The sequence below is a fragment of the Mobula hypostoma genome, chromosome 10, assembly GCF_963921235.1.
Source record: "Mobula hypostoma chromosome 10, sMobHyp1.1, whole genome shotgun sequence".
NCBI lineage: Eukaryota > Metazoa > Chordata > Chondrichthyes > Myliobatiformes > Myliobatidae > Mobula > Mobula hypostoma.
In genome coordinates, this window is record NC_086106.1 from 85,452,621 (window position 1) to 85,473,550 (window position 20,930).

Here is a 20,930-nt window from a genome sequence, read left to right on the forward strand (position 1 = left end):
TTCAAAATTGAAGTTGTACTTTATCGTTGCAGCAAAAATCTCATGCAGTTGCTTCACGTTCAGTTCCTGGACGACTTCACTTTCGGTCCGTTCGCTACTGCATTCGGTTTCGATTGTTATCCTTTCCTCTTTCAATTGCATCAGCTCTTCATCTATCAGTTCTTGGTCATGGGATGCCAAAATCTCTTCAACATCATCTTTGTCAACTTCCACAAGCCAAACTCACTTTGTCTTTACTTCGTTCACCACGATCAAAAGGCTTAATTATGTCTAGTTTTGCACTAAGTGTAACACCCTTACGAGCTTCTTTAGGCTTTTCTGATTCCTTAGAACTCATCTTGCAAATGGCTGCTCACAGGTACGTGTTTAAGCAATGCCAGTGAGAATGCAGTTCCAGGGGAGGAGCGGCTGCTTGGGGCGTGCGCTGCCTTTTTTCGCGCGCTGCTTTTTTTGTAACAGTGAAAACACCTTCTGTTAGTGAAAACAGGCAACTAATGTAGGTCTTTCATAACAGTGAGGTTTCATAAAGCGAACGTTCGAAAAGCGGGGGACACCTGTATAAATAGCAACAAAACTGCACCACATCACTTTCTGGTGAACTACATTGATATCACAGCACTGAAATAGAGTCATAGAGAGGTACAGCACAGAAACAGACCCTTCTGCCTGTCTATTCCGTACCAAACTGTTCTTCTGTCTCGTCCCATCGACCTGCACCTGGACCATAGCTCTCCATAAGCCTCCCATCCATGTACTTAACTAAACTTCTCTTAAATGTTGAAATTGAATCCATATACAACCACTATCATCGGCAGCTTGTTCCACACTCACACCTCTCTATGAATGAAGAATGGATGGTCTGTTAATTATTTGACCTTTCAACCTTAACCTATGACCTCTAGTTCTAGTCTCACACAACCTTAGTGGAAAAAGCCTGCTTGCATTTACCCTATCTATACCACTTGAAGTTTTGTATAACTCTATTAAAACTCCTAGCAATCTTCTATGTTCCAGGGAATAAAGCCCTAACATATTCAATCATTCCCTATAATTCAGGTCCTATGTTATTGAATGGGTACAGTCGCCATTTTGGGCCGAGACCCTTCGTCAGGACCTGAAACATCGACTGTACCTCTTCCTAGAGATGCTGCCTGGCCTGCTGCGTTCACCAGAATTTTTTATGTGTGTTGCTTAAAATTCCAGCATCTGCAGATTTCCTCGTGTTTGCCTGTTATTGATATCGGTCCTACTAGTTGGTCACTAGATCTGTACACAATATTGCAAGTTTGGCCTCACCAACATCTTATGTGACTTCAAAAGAACATTCCAACTCCTGTACTCAGTACTCTGATTTATGAAGACCTATGTGCCAAGAGGTCTCTTTACAAACTGATCTATGTTGCCACTTTCAAGGAATTATGGGTCTAGAGTCCCATTGTTCGCCTTCACTCCTCAGTGCTCCACCATTCATTGTGTAGCAAGTCCCTAAATGATTTGTCCTCCCAAAGTGCAACACCTCACACTTGTCTGTATTCAATTCCATCTGCCATGTTTTCAGCCCATTCTTCCAGCTAGTCCAGATCCCACTACAAGCTTTGATAGTCTTCCTCGCTGTCCATTATACCCCCAGTCTTAGTGTCATCTGCAAATTTGCTGATCTAGTTTACCAAATAATCAAATTACTTAGATGACAAACAACAACAGACCCAGCGCCGATCCCTGCGGCTCACCACTAGTCACAGGCCTCCAATCAGAGAGGCAACTATCTAGGCCAATCTCTGACTTCTCCCGCTAAACCAATGTTGAATCCAATTTATTACCTCATACAGAATGCCAAGTGATTGAACCTTCGTGACCAACCTCCCATACAGGTTCTTGTCAAAAGCCTTTCCTTCATCAATTTTCCTGGTAACCTCCTTGAGAAACTCTGTAAGATTGGTTAGGCACATTGGCATGGAGCACAAGAGCAACAATATAAGTTAAAATAATAATCCAGTGCCTTTATTACACCTCAGGATCAGTGGTTAAACATATCATTAAGATATTTTCTTCTTGTAATCACTAATATAGTACACATAAAAGCTTTGGAAAACTCATTTATTTTTCACTGAGCTATACACTTCCTTTCCTATAACAGGTTTTATTAATCTCCTCTTAAACAATGATTTGAAAAATTCAAATTAGTCATGACTCCCAACAGGAAACAGAAAGAATAACTAACTTAAAAAATCCAAAGATGAGTGGAGTTTAATCTTTCTCAGCACTTATCTCCATTATAACTGCTGTTATAATGCACAGCCCAATCAAATTATTCAGCACAGTGATTCCTGCTGCCATGTAATCACACTACCTTCAATATTATATAAGCTCATAGAAGAATCCTATTCTCCCTTCACATTTCCATCAAATTCCTCCAGATTATATCCGGTCAGTACTTCGATAGACTTACAAGGACAGGCGCCATACATTCTCTAAGTTATGTTTTGACATTAAAGCTTGCAAGATGTTTAGTTGTCAGCACTGAGGCGTGATAGATTGCCATGTCCATATTTGTCTCAGAAAAGCTTTGGTCACTGTCCATAAAACCATAACGCATAGACGCAAAATTGGGCCATCAACACATGCAGTCTGTTCCACCATTCCATCGTGGTTAATTTATTCTCCCTCTCAACCCAATTCTTCAGCCTTCTCCTTGTAACCTTTGACATTATGGTTACCAAAACTGTTCGCTCAAAACCAAGTTTAAAATCTCCAGGTTCCTTCATTGCTCTTTTAAGGACACTTTCAAACTTACCATTTAACTTCATTTGCTAAAGTTGGAAATTCTTCAGTTAACATTTATATAAAAATCTTTATTCCATCAATGGCTAATTCAACGCAGTAAGGAGTCCAAACCAATACTCATGCCATTTCACGCCGGGGAAATACTACGGACTTTGCTAACAGCTAGCAGGAAATTTTCCACATTCTTCCCACCGGTGGCATGCAAATTAAAATTAGAAATCCTGCGTTTCCCTATCTAATGTAAACGCCATCAAGACAGGGGACTCCACAGAGACTATCGGTCAAAAATGCGAACTCACCAATCTACTGTTACAGCAGCACATATAACTGCGTACTTACCAACTAAGCCCAAAGCGAGTTCTTGAATATGTTACAGTAAAAATAAACTGGAACGAAACAACCGCGTCTTCCTCATCTGTGATATCACCCTCAAACTAATCGCTCAACTAAATTCCCCGTGTAAAACCGACAGAGGAAAAAAATAATCACATGATTAGGCTTGAGCAAAGTCATTTCCCCCTTCTGTACAAACAGATCAAAGAACACGCTAAAATGTGAGATCTGCGCTTTAAAGGCTGCTATGTTCCACAAGTTTTGGTTCTCGATCAGAAAGTTAATTTTTTAAAAGGCTTTAGAAAATAAGTCTTAACGTTAAACGGGGAGGGTGGAATGCAACAATTTATCCAGCCACTATAGCCTTATACAAACAGAAATATTAAATATCACTAAAAGCAACTTGGTAACACCTGAGGATTACTGCAGTTGGGCCTGTTAATTAAAAGTTAAAGGTAAACAGTTAAAGGTAAATGATCACACAAGACCAAGTGAGTAGAAACAAGTGAGTCACTCACCTGTCAGCTGAGTCCAAGTCACCGCCTCCGTACCTGTTCAGTGCTGTTCCTTCGGCTTTGCTCCGTGATCAGACTGAAGCTGCGCTCTGTAGCCAACGTCAACACGCCAGGCGGATAGACCGACCGATCGGCTTCATCGTAGCCCGGTCAGCGGTCACAGGCCAAGACCCCAGGCCCGGCGCACCGTCCCTTCGCCGGGTTCAAATGCCGACACAACACGGTCGGCCATTGACCCGGAAGTGATAATGTGCCTGAAATCACCATAGTTACTGGGCCTACTGCAACGCGATGTCTTTAGTCATTGTCAGTACCAGTGGAACTAGGTATGCGAGGCTTAAAGTCAAGGGATTACTTTATTATTACTAAGGAATTTTACAAGAGATTTTTGTCATCTTTTTAGGCAATCACTTAGGATCGAAGGCACAAACAAGAGAAAATCAGCAGATACTGGAAATCCGAGCAACACACACAAAATGCTGGAGGAACTCAGCAGGCCAGACAGCATCTCTAGGAAGAGGTACAGTCGACGTTTCAGGCCGAGACCCTTCGTCAGGATGGTGTGATTATGATGTGTGTTGCTTGAATTTCCAGCATCTGCAGAATTCCTGTTGTTTGCGTCGACTGTACTTTTTTTTCCATAGATGCTGCCTAGCTTGCTGAGTTCCTCCAACATTTTGTGTAGGATTGAAGACAGTTCTCTGGAGTCTCAGGAGTCAGGAAGTGATGAAGTAGGGCGAAGAAGGTGCTAGGCAGCTGCATGTAAAGTACTGGGATTTCTTGCTCTCTTTCTGTTGACCTCATGTGTGCCCTGCCGAAGGGAATCGAGGTTTTCATTACCTAATCATATCCTCCTGCTCCGTGGGTGGCCATAGATCAAAGACCCCCATCAGTAGATGAGGATATAACACTATCTGAATGTAGAATTTGACAATATGTTTGTAATTCAATGACCTTCTGCTAACCTTTTACTGAACCACGAAGAAGAGCGCCTTTTTTAGAAGCCTGGGATAGAAATATGTATGAGTGAGTTAAAGGTATTAGGCTCTTGGCTGATATCAAATCTCACATGCTGCCAGCAGAGACTCCATCGGTAAAACCATAAACTTCTGGTGCTTCGTGCTTGCTACAACTAATCCCTGTTTATGAGGTTAGAAGAAAGGATTGTGGTTGTCCATCGTGTATGACGATGACAGGAAACCTGTGCTGGAGAGTTTTAAAAGTGGAAAAGCCATGGTACAGGAGTAATTCTACTCTCTGAACCTCAGAAGTCCGTGTCCATTGGCATGAACAAGCATCACAGACCGGGCACGTACTCCTTGGAAGGTAAATGCCGAATCATGAAACGTTAACGCTCAGGAATGAAGAGGCTGAGTCTGGTGGAGAAGCCCCTCAAACAAAGAAAGGCTATATTGGGTCACATGAGTAGTAACGTGCTATGGTTTAAAATAAAGGGTTAACACTATGTATTTACTAAATGGCACAAAGAATGTAAAGAGTGTTTCTTTTTGTATATATATTTTGTTATGAATAAAGTTTATTTCTGAAACACACAAATATTTGCACTAGTGCTCCACCAAAACAAACTTCTATTTCCATATACTATGCTTTTCTCCATTTCCTTGTAAAATTTTCTTCATATATTTATCATATTCTCTTTTAGATGCCACAATGGAACCTGTGTCCACCACATCTACACAGGGATCATTCCTGCCCTGTAGATCGCTATGCTGGAATTGAGTTCTGGTCAAAAGCAGTGCTGGCACACTACAGGCTTTCATTATCAATGTCTGCCTTTGCTGACAGGTGATTCCCAAAATTTGGAAAGCTTATCATTTCCGGGATCTCCTGTACAGTGAGGACTCCATTGGTCGGGGTCAACCATGGATGTTGTGTCCCAGCTATCTACATAGTCGATACATAAGCCAGAACAGTACGATATGGAGAGCAAGCTGTTACCCATTCATCAGGCTCCCCATTTCCACGCAGCTGATGAATCCAAAGAAGCGGCAAAGACTGATACAGCCATGTTCAGTAAAGCTCCATAATCCAGTATTCAGCTTGGTTTGGTTCACTCATAATGTGGAATGTGAGGCGGGTTTGGAGTGTGGTCAGTTTTTACAGACAGGTCTGAAACTTATATTTCACACACTCTTTATATATTAAAAAAAGTGAAATATGTGTGTGTGCGCAGAGTTATAGGAGTTACATCCACTAGTCCAGAAAATCTGATCTGGCACCACCAAAGTCACAAATGAGTTGCATTTTCAATGTTTTACTGTACCTTTGTTATCAAGGACAATGCTTTTCAGTAGGCACAGGTTGGTAGTGGACTTGTATTTTGCATATACAAGGCTCTTTGTCTCATAAACTTAAGTAAATAGGTTGACAATAACTTGGAGCTTGGTCTCCTAAATGTGTGCAAATGCAAGCTGAATACATACAGCTCAGCAACTGAGATTGGAGTGACCTTAGTTCCAAAGTGGAGGCAAACAGTTTAAACAATTTCCTAGTTATCCTCTATATTAGTTGCACCACACTGGAAAGCTTGTTGGAAGTGAAATGCATTATTTTATTAAGGAAGAATGAGAAAATTGTTGGAGTGATGATACAGCATTACTTGACACTAGTCTGCACTGACATTAGGTTTGTCTTTGGCCTGTTGGTTGGGATAACAATTCAGACAATTTTCTGAATGCTGCAAAATTATAGTACTATTGTGCTCTGTCTTGCTCTTTGGTATGGTGCTGCAGCTGGTCTCTGAGGACCTCATGACCTTGAGTGCTCTAGATGACCATGAAGACTTCCTCCTTGTGCTCTGGCATCCTCCCACATCCCAAAGACTCATAGATTGGGAATTTAAATGGCTACTGTAAATTGCTTCTACAGCAGGTGGGTGTTGAATCTAGAGGAAGTTTATGAGAATATGGTGAAATGAGTATGAGGAGGATTGTAGATTTACTGGAAGTGCATGGCTGATGGTTGAAGCACACTATGTGGGTTGAAAGGATTATTTCCTTACTATATTTTTCTATGATTCATAGTCAGAGGATTTGTTAACACAGAGGAGATTGTGAATATAAGTTCTTGTTGCTTCTTGCATATGTTTTCAAGACCATAAACTAAATATAATATTCCTGGCCTAACAAGTATTAATGATACCCTCCGTATATACTTAAATGATAGGGACTCTCTCCCATAAGCATTTCAAGGTACTAAAGAGGTATCACCAATGATTTCCTCACTGGCAAGAGAGTTATCATGAATATTCTCTACCACAGTTTTGTTTCCATTGGAAAGGTTACATTTTCAGAGATTTTTTTGAACAGCCTCAGTGTTACCGATGAAACCTGGAATTATACTTTTGATTTTGCTTAGGGCGCACTTTCTGAAACAAACTAAAATTGACTGATAGAATGCTAAAAAAAACTGGAGCAAAAATTAACTTTCATATTATATTTGCAGTTATTTACATTTCGACTGTCTAGTTCTTTTCTGCCAGTCAACTGATTTTGCACAGCTCTAAAACATTTTAATTCACCTTCAGTGGTCCATTTCCACTATGCTGAATGTTTAAAAACAACTTGCCGCCTTGACATTCTCCAACATTTGACATCATTGATGGTCAATGTGAATTCTGTCCTGACTATATCATTTTTATCTCACCATAGGAACTACACCATGAACTACACCATGTATTTTTTTGCCGAGATACTGACTCACCAGTAGTTGGACAGATACAGGTGTATTTTTACCACAATCAATTGAAACACCTTGACTGCACCCAGGTCTCCGAAGACAGATCTCCATTTAACTAATTATGTGACTTCTAAAACCAATTGGCTGCACCAGTGATGATTTGGTATGTAATACTAAAGGTGGCGGGGGGGGGGGTGGTTGGGGTGAATACTTATGCAATCAATTATTTTGTGTTTTTTTTATCTGTAATTAATTTAGGTCACTTTGTAGGGATCTGTTTTCACTTTGATACAAAAAAGTCTTCTTCTGTTGATCAGTGTCACAAAAGCCAAATCAAATCCACTGTGATTCAATGTTATAGAACAATAAAACATGAAACCTTCTGGGGGGTGGTGGTGAATACTTATTATAGGCACTGTACATACTGAGAATATATGTAAAAAAATGAATCTAAAGTTAAAAATGCTGGCTTGAAGGAGGTGAGTAATTATGCAATCAATTATTTTGTGATTTATATTTGTAATTATTTTAGGTCTATTTGTAGAGATCTGTTTTCACTTTGACATAAAAGTTTATTTTTCTGTTGATCAGTGTCAAAAAAGCCAAATTAAATCCACTGTGATTCAATGTTGTAAAACAATAAAATATGAAAACTTCTAAGGTGGGGGGGGTGAACATTTTTTATAGGCACTGTATTAATACCAGTAATTTTTGCATTATGAAACTTATGTAGATTTTATGTCTTATCTTTTGTATGTCCTTTAAACATGGAAAATTAGTTTATCCATTTATCATCAGCTCTGGCCAGACCACAAAGTACATTTGGGCTTTTCCCTCAGTCATCAGATCTGCTCAGAGATTCCAATTTATTTTGTATTTAAAAGATAACCTGTGGCTTTGTCAAAGCAAATATTTTATAAACTTGTCTCCAGTACCGCCATAATATATGCCAGAAGCTCATGGATTTCTTTGTCACTCAGATTGAGACAATATGCTGCCTCCACCATTTCCCTTCCTTTCCCTAGCCAAGCAAGCAAAGCCCTGCATCCGGTCCCACCCATGATTCTTAGCAATTTCTCTCTCTCATTTCTCTCATAATCTGCAAGTTCTACCTTTTGTTACTAATACAACATAAACACTCCTTTTACTGGCCATTATGTGATGTAATATTTTTTTCTCACAGTACATTTCATGTATGTTTTGGTGGACTGTACATGTGATAAATTAATTTCTATCTGCTTTCTCACATATTGCACCCTTTAGAAATGTGGCCATTTGTTTCCTGCTTCCCTCCTTTCTCAACTATGGATTTTACATTTGTGTTTTTTCCCATCTGCTGAGACCTTTTCAAAGTCTACAGAATAAGTAGATCATGTTCAGTATCTCAACAATCTACAGAATAGGTAGATCATGTTCACCATCTCAACGGCCACTTCTTTTAAGATCTCAGGATATGGGGCATAATGTCTGTATATATGCATATTTGTATGTGTTGGATTATTGTCACATGTATTGAGATACTGTCAGAAGTTTTGCATGGCATCCAGGCAGATTATGTTGTACATACAGTGAAGTATATTGAGAAAGTTTAAAAAAGATAAAATACAAAATAAAGTTCACAAACAAGAGAAAATCTGCAGGTTCTGGAAATCTAAGCAACACGCAAAATGCTGGAGGTACTCATTTACTAGAATGTTACCTGGGTTTCATCTCCTAAGTTACAGAGAAAGGTTGAACAAGTTGGGTCTTTATTCTTTGGAGCGTAGAAGGTTGGGGGGGGGGACTTGATAGAGGTATTTAAAATTATGAGGGGGTTAGACAGAGTTGACATGGATAGGCTTTTTCCATTGAGAGTGGGGGAGATTCAAACAAGAGGACATGAGTTGAGAATTAAAGGGCAAAAGTTTAGGGGTAACATGAGGGAGAACTTCTTTACTCAGAGAGTGGTAGCTGTGTGGAACGAGCTTCTAGCAGAAGTGGTTGAGGCAGGTTCGATGTTGTCATTTAAAGTTAAATTGGATAGATATATGGACAGGAAAGGAATGGAGGGTTATGGGCTGAGTGCAGGTCAGTGGGACTAGGTGAGAGTAAGAGTTCGGCACGGACTCAAAGGGCCGAGATGGCCTGTTTCCATGCTGTAATTGTTGTATAGTTATATTGTTATATGGTTACTCAGCAGGCCAGGCAGCATCTATGCAAAATAGCAAGCAGTGGATGTTTTGGACAGAGACCCTTCAATAGGACTCAGAAAGAAAGATGAGAATTTAGAGCGAGAAGTTAGAGCAAGAAGATGGAGGGAGGGGAGCAAGAAGTACGAGGTGGAAGGTGATATGTGAAACTGTGTGAGAGGGGTAGGGGTGAAGTATGATAGGTGGAAGAGATAAGGATGGAAGGGGGAATCTGATAGGACAGGGTAGATAACCATGGAAGAAAGGAAAGGGGGAGGAGCACCAGAGGCAGATAATGGGCAGGTAAAAAGATGTGGTGAGAGGTGGAAACGAGAATGGGAATGGTGAAGGTGGTGGGGCAGGGGGGCACTTACCGGAAGTTCAAGAAATCGATGTTCTTGCCACCGGGTTGGAGTCTATGCAGACGGAATATAAGGTATTGCTCCTCCAACCTGAGTGAGGCCTCATCGCAGCAGTAGAGGAGGCCATGGACTGGCATATTGGAATGGGAATGGGAAGTAGAATTGAAGTGTGTGGCCTCCAGGAGATCCTGCTTTTCCTTGCAGACAGAGAAGCAGTCTCCCAATCTACATTGGGTCTCACCAATATACAGGAGGCCTCACCAGGAGCACTAGATACAGTAGATAACCCCAATAGACTCACAGGTGAAGTGTTGCCTCACCTGGAAGAACAGTTTGGGGCCCTGAATGGTAGTGAGGGAAGAAGTGTAGGGGGAGGTATGACACTTGTCCCACTTGCAAGGATAAGTACCAGGTGGGAGATCAGTGGGGAGGAATGAATGGACAAGGGAGTTGCATAGGGAGCAATCTCCACAGAAAGCAGAAAATGGAGGAGAGGGAGTGGAAGGTGTGTTTGGTGGTGGGATCCTGTTGGAGCAGGCGGAAGTTACAGAGAATTATGTGCTGGTCATGCAGGCTACTGGGATGGTAGGTGAGGACAAGAGGAACCCTATCCCTGGCGAGTGGTGAGTGGATGGGGTGAGGGCAGATGTGCATGAAATGGAAAAGATGCGGGTGAGGACAGCATTGATGGTGGAGGAAGGAAAGCCCCTTTCCTTGAAGAACCAACCTTGTCTTAAATATATTTACTGAGGTAACCTCCACTGCTTCATTGGACAGAGAATTCCACAGATTCACTACTCTCTGGAAAAGTAGTTCCTCCTCATCTCCATCCTAAATCCACTCCCTCGAACCTTGAGGCTATTTCCCCTAGTTCTAGTCTCACCTACCAGTGGAAACAACTATCCTGGCTCTATTTTATTTATCCCTTTCCATAAGATCTCCTCTCTTTCTTCTGAATTCCAGCAAGTACAGTCGCAAGTGACTCAATCTCTCCTCATAATCTAATCCCCTCATTTCTGGAATCAATCTGGTGAACCTCCTCTGCACTGCCTCCAAACCCAGTATATCCTTCCTCAAATAAGGAGACCAGAACTGCACACAGTACTCCAGGTGCGGCCTCACCTGTGCTAAACGAATTGAGCAGTATTTTGAAGCAAATGAAATAACTGATGAAAAATGAATGTAAATGTTGCTGAGTGCAATGGGTGCAAAAGCATACAGTTTGCTTGGAAGTTTACCTGTTCCAACCAAATCAGCCAAAATTAGCATTGCTGATATTGTGAATATAATACCGGAACATTTAGAACCGAAACAATTGTTGATTGGAGAATACTTTAGGTTACATAAGCAGAATCAAAAGGAAGGGGAGTCCATTTCAACTTATGTGGCTGAATTGAGGAAATTGTCCGAGCATCCCCTCGGTACCTATTTCGAAGCACCTTAAAACTATGCCCCCTCGTGTTAGCCATTCCAGCCTCAGGAAACAACTTGTCCACCACTGAAATCAGACTCACTGGTCTATAATTTCCTGGGTTATTACTCCCTTTCTTGAATAAGGGAACAACATTTGCAACCCTCCAATCCTCCAGTAGTTCTCTTGTTCCTATTGATCATGCAAAGATCATCGGAAGAGGCTTAGCAATCTCCTCCCTCACTTCCCACAGTAGTCTGGGATATATCTCATCTGGTCTCGATGACTTACCTAATTTAATGCTTTTCATAAGCTCCAGCACATCCTCTTTCTTAATGTCAAGCATTTCAGTCCGCTGTACATCTCCCTACAATTGTCAAAGTCTTTTTCTCTAGTGAATACTGAAGCAAAGTATTCATTAAGTATCTCTGCTATGTCCTCCAACTCCATGCACACATTTGTACTAATGTACCTGATTGGTCCCATTCTCACATGGTTTATCCTCTGGCTCTTCACATACTTGTAGAATGCCTTGGGGTTTTCCTTAATCCTGTTCACCAAGGCCTTCTCTTGGCCCCTTCTGGCTCTCCTAATTCCATTCTTAATCTTCTTCCTAGCAAACTTGTAATTTTCTAGGGCTCTAACAGTGCCTAGTTTCTTGAACCTTTTGTAAGCTTTTCTTTTCTTCTTAACTAGATTTTCTATATACTTTGTACACAATGGTTCTTTAACTCTACCATCCTTTCCCTGCCTCAATGGACCATACCTATACAGAACTCCATGCAAATGTTCCCTGAATTTGCTACAATTCTGCCATGCATTTCCCTGAGAACATCTGCTCCCAATTTATGCTCCAAAGTTCCTGCCTTATAGCATCATATTTCTCCCTACCCCCAATTAAATGTTTTCCCAAATTGTCTGCTCCTATCCCTCTCCAGTGCTATGGTGAAGGAGATAGAGTTGTGGTCACTACCTCCAAAATGCTTTCCCACCGAGAGATCTGACACCTCATCAGGTTCAATTTCCAATATCAGATCAAGTACAGCCTCTTCTCCAGTTGGCTTATCTACATATTATGTTAGGAAACCTTCCTGAACACACCTAACAAACTCCACCCCATCTAAACCTCTTGCGCTAAGGAGATGCCAATCAATATTAGTAAAGTTAAAATCTCCCATCACAGCTACCCTACTATTATTGCAATGTTCTAGAATCTGCCTCCCTATCTGCTCCTCAATATCCCTATTACTATTTGGAGGGGGGGTCTATAAAAAAACCCAGTAATGTTATTTCCCCTTTCTTGTTTCTGACTTTCACCTACACAGACTCAGTAGACCATCCTTCCATGACTTTCTCCTTTTCTGCAACCATGACATCATCCCTAATTAGCAATGCCATGCCCTACCTTTTTTGCCTCCCTCTCTGTACTTTTTGAAATATCTAAAGACTGGCACACTCAGCTCCTGAGACATCCAAGTCACTATAATGGCCACAACATCATAGTTCCACATATTGATCAACGCTCGAAGTTCATCTGCCTTGTTTATGATATTCCTTGTGTTAAAATAGACACATTTCAAACCATCAGGCTGAGTGCATCTTTGATCTAACATCTGCCTGTCCTTCCTCACAAACTCCCTACAAGATGTCGCTACTTGTGCTCCAACCTCCCCATCTTCTGCCTCTTCACTTCAGTTCCCATTTTGCTGCAATTCTAGTTTAAACTTTCCTCAACAGGATATTCTTCCCCCTTGGATTCAAGTGCAACCCATCTTTTTTGTACAGGTCACACCTGCCCCAGTAGAGTTCCTAATAATCGAAAAATTTGAATCCTAGTCCCTGCTCCAATCCTGCAGCTGCGCATTTATCCTGCAAAGCATTCTATTCCTATACTTACTGTCGTGTGGCACAGGCAGAAATCCCGAGATTACTGCCTTTGAGGTCCTGCTTCTCAGCTTCCTTCCTAACTCCCTGTATTTTGCCTTCAGGACCTCCACCCTTTATGTACCTGTGTTGTTGGTGCCACTATATACCATGACCTCTGGCTGCTCACCCTCCAATTTCAGGATATTGTGGGCACGCTCAGAAACATCACAAACCCTGGCACCTGGGAGGCAAACTACCATCCTTGTTTCTTTTTCGCATCCACAGAATCGCTTATCTCTTCCCCTAACTATAGAGTCCTCTATTACCGCTGCCCTCCTCTTCTGTTCCCTTCCCTTCTGAGCCACAGGACCAGAGGCACAGCCACTGTTGCTTTCCCCAGGCAGGTTGTTCCCCCCCAACAGCACTCAAGATGGAGTACTTATTGTTAAGAGGGCAAGCCACAGGGGTGTACTCCACTACCTGACGCCCTTCCTTCCCTCTCCTGATGGTCACCCACTTATCTGTCTCCTGTGGCCCTGGGGTGACTACCTGCCTGTAGCTCCTGTCTATTACCTCCTCACTCTCCCTAACAAGCCGAAGGTCATAGAGCTGCAGTTCCAGATCCCTAACTCGGTCTCTAAGGAGCTGCAGCTCGATGCACCCGGCGCAGATGTGGCCATCAGGGAGGCTGGAAGACTCCTGGACATCGCAAGTCTGACACCCAGAACAAAAAACTGGCCTCACTGTCAAACCCAATTCTAATGCGCCGAGCCCCACGAAACGCTCCTTTTTTAAACTTTCTTCCCCGACCCGTGCGAAGCTCTCCCTCTCTTTGAGTTGATTGTTCCGCCACTAATGTATGTTGCGGATTGAAGTATTCTTGATTTCTTGTGCAACAGATGGGGCACCATATATAACAGGTCAGCTTGCTGGTTTAGTGGCATTTAGGAAAAATGAAATTCCAAGTTTGCTTGCAATCCATCACGTAACTCATTGTTAACATCTTGCAGTCAAAAACCTTACCCAGAGACTTTTTTAAGCATGACTCTTGCAATATCTGCTATCAACAAAATTAAAGCTCATCCATTAAATAGCAGGATATTTCACCAGTTATGCCAAGATAATGATGAAGACTTTGAACACTTGCTTCTTCACAACGAAGTGTGTTGGCTGTCAAAAGGCTGCTGCTTAAAACGTTTCTTTGACCTTTTTGATACTGTGGCTTTTCAAAAATGTCAGTTTATGTGGTTTGTAACTACACTGTCATACAAAGTTTCCCGGTCTTTGGAGAAGAACCAAACAGCTCCTCATTGTGTTTCAATCCTCCTACCTTGTTGAAAAAGGCTTCAGTGCATGAACCACATACTCACAAAAAGCAGAAACCACTTGGACGTTGTTACGCATGGGGACTTAAGGCTTTTGCTGTCACTACTTGAACCAGATATTTAAACTCTTGCTAAAAACCATTAAGCTCAAGGATCACATTGCTATCAAAGCTGCTGCACAGCGCATAGGTACTGTGTAAGCTAGGGTTAAAGACAAATAAAAATTTAAAGCAGAATCATTTTTCTCATGTTAACATATGGTAGATATGTTTTTACACTATGGAGGTGCTAGAAAATATATTGTGCGTAAGAGGGGTGTTGGCAAATATGAATGTGCTTTGCGGGGTGGGCATTGGAAACTATGAAAGTGCCTTGGGGGGCATTGGGCAAAAAAAAGGTTGGGAAACACTGCTCTAGCACTACAGGAAGTGGCTTTGACAGCTCTGGCAACTTTTCTTCTCGAACAATTGCCTCTGCTCTCCTCAACTGATCGATGTGTCATCTCTAGATGATATCAGATGCAATCTCCACTGTGTAGGAGAGTTGGCCAGTTCTGTCTTTAATCTTTCTGAGTACTCCATTTTGATCACCTCTTTAATCCCTCATTAGGACTGTATGTCCATGAGTGAAACATCGGACTTCCTTGATTGAGGAGCCCTCAATTTGTCTCGTCTGTTTGTCCTGCATACTCCTTCTGAGATTGGGTTTGAGGAGATCAAAGTGTGAATTTAAGGAATGACCCAGGAATAGCATAGCTGGTGAGTCGTTGGTTATGGAGTGCGCTGCATTGTGATATTCAATAAAAAAAAATTGGCAGGCTTCTGATTCAGTGTTAGTGTAGTGTGTTCTGCTGACATTGCTCGCTGTGTTTTCTTTAGACTCTGGACAAACTTTTCCCCCAATCCATTCATAGCTGGGTGGTGGGGTTCAGATATAATATGTTTTACTCCATAAATTTTCAGGAATGACTGAAACTGTTCCACCACAAACTGCGGTCCATTGTCACTGACTAAGTGTTCAGGAACACCAGTCATGCGACGAGGCTTCTCAACACATCAACAGTGTGCATGGTTGTAGCAGAAGCTTTTTAAACAATTCTGGCCACTTCGAAGCAGCATCCACTACTATCAAGAAATTTGTACCCAAGAACAGTACGGCAGAATCCACATGAATCCTCTGCTGTGGCAATGCAGGCCATTCCCAAGCCTGGAGAAGCGCTGTTCTTGGCATCTTCCGGACATGTTGTCATCCCGCACAGTTACGGCAAGCTGCTTGATCTGCTGTTCTATCCCTGGCCACCAGACAAAGCTTTGAGCCAACACTTTCATTTTAACCATGCCTAGATGGCCAGTATGTGGCTCTCTGTTTGGATGGTACAACAACTCTCAATCCTCACATAAGGCAATATCTGTCAGAGGCATATTCATTAGGGTGTTGGTAAAAACGAGGGAATTGGAGTTTCCGCTGTGTATTCCAGCCATTTTTGGTGGCCATGTAGACCTCAGACAGAGTGGGGTCTTTTCTTGTTTCCCTTTGATTCATCTCAAGGTAATAGGAAATCTCTCAATTTGCATTAGGGAGAATATGTCAAGAGTGATATCTTCTTTAGTAATTTTTTCAGGCATTTCCTTTTCCAAAGTTCATCAAGACAATCCATCTGCATTTCCATGATTAGTCATCTTCTTGAATTCAATCTCGTGATTATGTCCTCCAAGAAACAGAGCCCATCTCTGCATTGGTGCTGTTTCTGTTAGTGGGTCACCCTTCTGCAGATTGAAAATGGACAGTATTGTTGTTGAACAGTACACACTCCCCCATACGAGTACTGGCTGAAGCATTTTACACCCCAAACCAGAGTCAGGATCTCTCTGTCAATCAGTGCATATTTTTTTCTCTGCAGCAGTAAGGGAATGTGATGCAAAGGCTATGGGGTGTTCACCTCTGTTACTCATACTATGTGACATGACTGCACCTACATCATAAGGCAAAGCTTCACAGACAAGCTTCACTGGGTGACATAGATTATAAGATGTGAGTACTGTGTCTGACATCGGCATTTCCTTTACCTCTTTGAAATCCACCTTACACTGCTTTGGCTGTTGCCGTTCTTCCCAATCTGTAGTAATGAGTTCAAGGGTTGGAGCACAGTGGCCAGGTTTGGCAGGAACCTGTTAAAGTAATTGACAAATGCTGAAAAGGACCACACTGTGACACGTCCTTTGGCCTTGGGGCTTTCACCTCTGCTTGAATTTTCTCTGCACACTTGTGTAATCCTTGTGCGTCAATAGTGTGATCACTGTAAGTGATGCTTGGTTTAAAGAACTCACACTTATTGTGTTGTGCTCTGAGCCCATAATCCTATCATCTTTTTAATACTGAATTAAGATTTTGGTCATCAAGGCATGGTTAAAATTAAAGCGAGAAATCAATGTTCAAGCCTTCAGGTTGGAAGCTACCCAGATGGAATATAAGTTGTTGCTCCTCCAACCTGAGTGTGACCTCATTGCGACAGTAGAGGAGGCCATGGAATGACATGTCGGAATGGGAACGGGAAGTGGAATTAAAATGGGTGGTTACTGGAAGATTCCACTTTTTCTGGTAGACAGAGCTTAGATGCTTGGCGAAGTGGTTTCCCAAACTGCGCAGGTCTCCCCAGTATACAGAAGGCCACACTTGGAGCACCGGATACAGTAGATGACCCCAACAGACTCACAGGTGAAGTGTCGCCTCACCTGGAAGGACTGTTTGGGGTCCTGAATGGTAGTGAAGGAGGAGGTGTAGGGGCAGGTATGGCACTTGTTCTGCTTGCAAGGATAAGGGCTGGGAGGGAGATCAGTTGGGAAAGACGAATGGACAAGGGAGTTGCATAGGGAGTGATCCCCGTGGAAAGCAGAAAGTGAGGAGGAAGGGGTAAAGAGCACTTCATGGGCTGAAGATCTTTTCAATAATTTCAGCTTCCCTGTCCCGGATCACCTTATTTTCACTATGTTTCCTGCACACCTTCATCCTCCACCAGGAAGGGTTCAAAGCTCTATGTTTCTTTCTAGACAGCAGACCCAACCAGTTCCCCACCCCCACCACTCTCCAACATCTGGTGGAAAGTCCTCACTCTCAATAATATCTCCTTCAGTTCCTCCCACTTCCAACAAAAGATGTAGCTATGGGCACTCGCATGGGTCCCAGCTATGTCTGCCTTTTTGTCGGTTATGTGACAGTCTGTGTTCCAAGCCTACACTGGTACCATTCCCCAACTTTTCCTACGCTACATCGAAGACTGCATTGGTGCTGCTTCCTGCAACCATGTGGAGCTTGTCGAGTTCATCAACTTTGCCTCCAACTTCCACCCTGCCCTCAAATTTACCTGGTCCATTTCCGATACCTCTCTGCCTTTTCCCAATCTCCGTCTCAATCTTTGGAAGCACCCTATCTACTGATGTCTATTATAAACCCACGGACCCTCACAGCTAGCTGAACTATACTTCTTCCCACCCTGTTACTTGTAAAAATGCCAATTCCTTCTCTGAACTGCTCCATCTACACCACATCCGCTCTCAGGATGAGGCTTTTCATTCCAGAACTAAGGACGTGTCCTCCTTTTTCAAAAAAAGGGGGCTTCCCTTCCTCCACCATCAACACTGCCCTCAACCACATCTCTTCCATTTCGCGCATGTCTGCCCTCACCCCATCCTCCTGTCACCCTGCCAGGAATAGGGGTCCTCTTGTCCTCACCTAGCACCCCACCAGCCTCCGTATCCAACATATAATTCTCTGTTACTTAAGTCATCTCCAGCAGGATCCCTCCACCAAGCACATCTTTCCCTCCCCCCCACTTTCTGCTTTCCACATGGATCATTCCCTATGTGACTCCCTTGTCCATTCATCCCTCCCACTGATCTCCCTCCTGGCACTTAACCTTGCAAGCAGAACAAGTGCTACACCTGCCCCTACACCTCCTCCCTCACTACCATTCAGGGCCCCAAACAGTACTTTCAGGTGAGGCGACACTTCACCTGTGAGTCTGTTGGGGTCATCCACTGTATACGATGCTCCCGGTGTGAAACATAGAAACATAGAAAACCTACAGCCCATTCAGCCCACAAAGTTGTACTGAACATGTCCTTACCTTGGAAATTACTAGGGTTACCCATAGCCGTCTATTTTTCTAAGCTCCATGTACCTATCCAAAAGTCTCTTAAAATTCCCTATTGTATCTGCCTCCACCACTGTTACTGGCAGCCCATTCCACGCACTCACCACTCTCTGCGTAAAAAACTTATCCCTGACATCTCCTCTGTACTTACTCCCCAGCACCTTAAACCTGTGTCTTCTTGTGGCAACCATTTCAGCCCTGGGAAAAAGCCTTTAACTATCCACAAGATCAATGCCTTTCATCATCTTATACACCTCTATCAGGTCATCTCTGATCCTATGTCTCCGAGCCTACTTCTTTGGCAAGGATTCCCCTCCCCCTACTGATGACCCCTTCTCCTGTCTTCAACCCTCCTCCTCCTCCTGGACACCCCTACCGGGCCTTCTACCTGCACTCGATCTTTTTATCTCCAACTGTCACCGAGACATCAACCATCTCAACTTCACCACTCCTCTCTCCTGTTCCAACCTCACTCCCTCTGAACGCACTGCCCTCCACTCTCTCCGCACTAATCCCAACTTCACCATCAAACCTGCTGACAAAGGTGGTGCTGTAGTAGTCTAGCGGATGGACCTCTACCTCACTGAGGCCAAACGGCAGCTCTCTGACACCTCCTCTTACTTACCCCTGGAACAGGACCCCACCAAAAAACATCAAACCATTGTCTCCCGTACCATCACCGCCCTTATCAACTCCGGAAACCTTCCATCCTCAGCCACTAAATTCATAATTCCCACACCCCGTACCGCTCGGATTTACCTCCTCCTCAAGATCCACAAACCTGACTGTCCCGGTAGATCCATAGTCTCTGCCCGCTCCTGGCCCACCGAACTCGTATCTGCCTACTTGGACTCCATTTTGTCACCCATAGTTCAGTCCCTCCCCATACGTCCCATGCCCTCCACCTCTTCAATAACTTCCAGTTCCCTGGTCCTGACCGCTTCATTTTCACTATGGATATCCAATCCTTATATACCTCCATTCCCCATCAAGAAAGCCTCAAAGCCCTCCGCTACTTTCTGGATAATAGACCTCACCAGTTCCCCACCACCACTACCCTCCTCTGGTTGGTGGAACTGGTTCTCACACTTAATAACTTCTCTTTTGGCTCTTCCCACTTTCTTCAGACTAAGGGTGTAGCTATGGGAACTCGCATGGGCCCCAGCTATGCCTGCCTCTTCGTTGGTTATGTGGAACAGTCTGTGCTCCAAACCTATTCTGGTACTGCTCCCCAACTTTTCCTTCGGTACATTCACGGCTACGTTGGTGCTGCTTCCTGCACCCATGCTGAGCTCGTCAATTTCATCGACTTTACTTCAAACTTCCACCCAGCCCTCAAATTCACTTGGTCTATCTCGGACACTTCTCTCCCCTTTCTCGATCTCTCGGTCTCCATCTCTGGAGACAGACGGTCCACTGACGCCTTCTACAAGCCCACTGACTCTCATAACTACCTCAACTATACCTCTTTCCACCCCGCCACATGCAAAAATCCCACTCCCTATTCCCAGTTCCTCCATTTCCGCGCATCTGCTCCAAGAATGAGGTTTCCCGTTCCAGGACATCTCAAATGTCCTCTTTCTTAAAGGATCGTGGTTTCCCTTCTGCTGTCATCAATGATGCCCTCAACCGCATCTCCTCCATTTCCCGCATTTCGGCTCTCAGCCCATCCTCCTGCCACCACCACAGGGACAGAGTTCCCCTTGTCCTCACCTACCACCCCACCAGCCTCCGGATCCAGCACATTATCCTCCGCAACTTCCACCACCTTCAACAGGACCCCACCACTAAGCACATCTTTCCCTCTTCACCGCTCTCCGCTTTCCGCAGGGATCAGTCCCTCCCCACGGATCTCCCACCCAGCACTTATCCACGTAAGTGTAAGTGCTACACCTGTCCCTATACTCCTCTCTTGCCAACATTCAGGGCCCCAAATAGTCCTTCCAGGTGAGGCAACACTTCACTTGTGAGTCTGTTGGGGTCATCTATTGCATCCGGTGCTCCCAGTGTGGCCTCCTCTACATCGGTGAAACCCGACGCAGATTGGGGGACCGCTTCGTCGAGCACCTCCGCTCCGTCTGCCACAACAGACAGGATCTCCCAGTAGCCACCCACTTCAACTCTGCTTCCCATTCCCATTCAGATATGTCCATACATGGCCTCCTCTACTGCCATGATGAGGCTAAACTCAGGTTGGAGGAGCAACACCTCATATACCATCTAGGTAGTCTCCAGCCCGTTGGTATGAACATAGAATTCTCCAACTTCCGGTAATTCCCTCCCCCTCCCTTCCTCTATCCCTATTTCACTCTGCCCC

The 20,930-nt window shown here is 43.6% G+C and overlaps 1 protein-coding gene and 1 long non-coding RNA gene across 5 annotated transcripts in view; one reads left to right on the forward strand and one right to left on the reverse strand.

The window, feature by feature from the left end:
* clcn5b (chloride channel, voltage-sensitive 5b) overlaps window positions 1–3,850 on the reverse strand; it is a 97,044-nt gene extending 93,194 nt beyond the window's left edge. For 2 of the 4 annotated variants that reach the window (XM_063060762.1, XM_063060766.1), the window contains exon 1: window positions 3,636–3,850. The gene's annotated coding sequence lies outside the window, so the exon portion shown is untranslated. Of the gene's footprint in view, window positions 1–3,123; window positions 3,265–3,635 lie in introns of those variants that run through there. The other 2 variants (XM_063060765.1, XM_063060764.1) reach the window with 2 other exon arrangements.
* The window catches only part of LOC134353006 (uncharacterized), a 35,807-nt gene continuing 18,699 nt past the window's right edge, over window positions 3,823–20,930 (forward strand). Inside the window, exons 1-2 of the long non-coding RNA XR_010019528.1 lie at window positions 3,823–3,958; window positions 7,304–7,494. This is a non-coding gene — a long non-coding RNA (uncharacterized LOC134353006). The remainder of the gene's footprint in view (window positions 3,959–7,303; window positions 7,495–20,930) is intronic.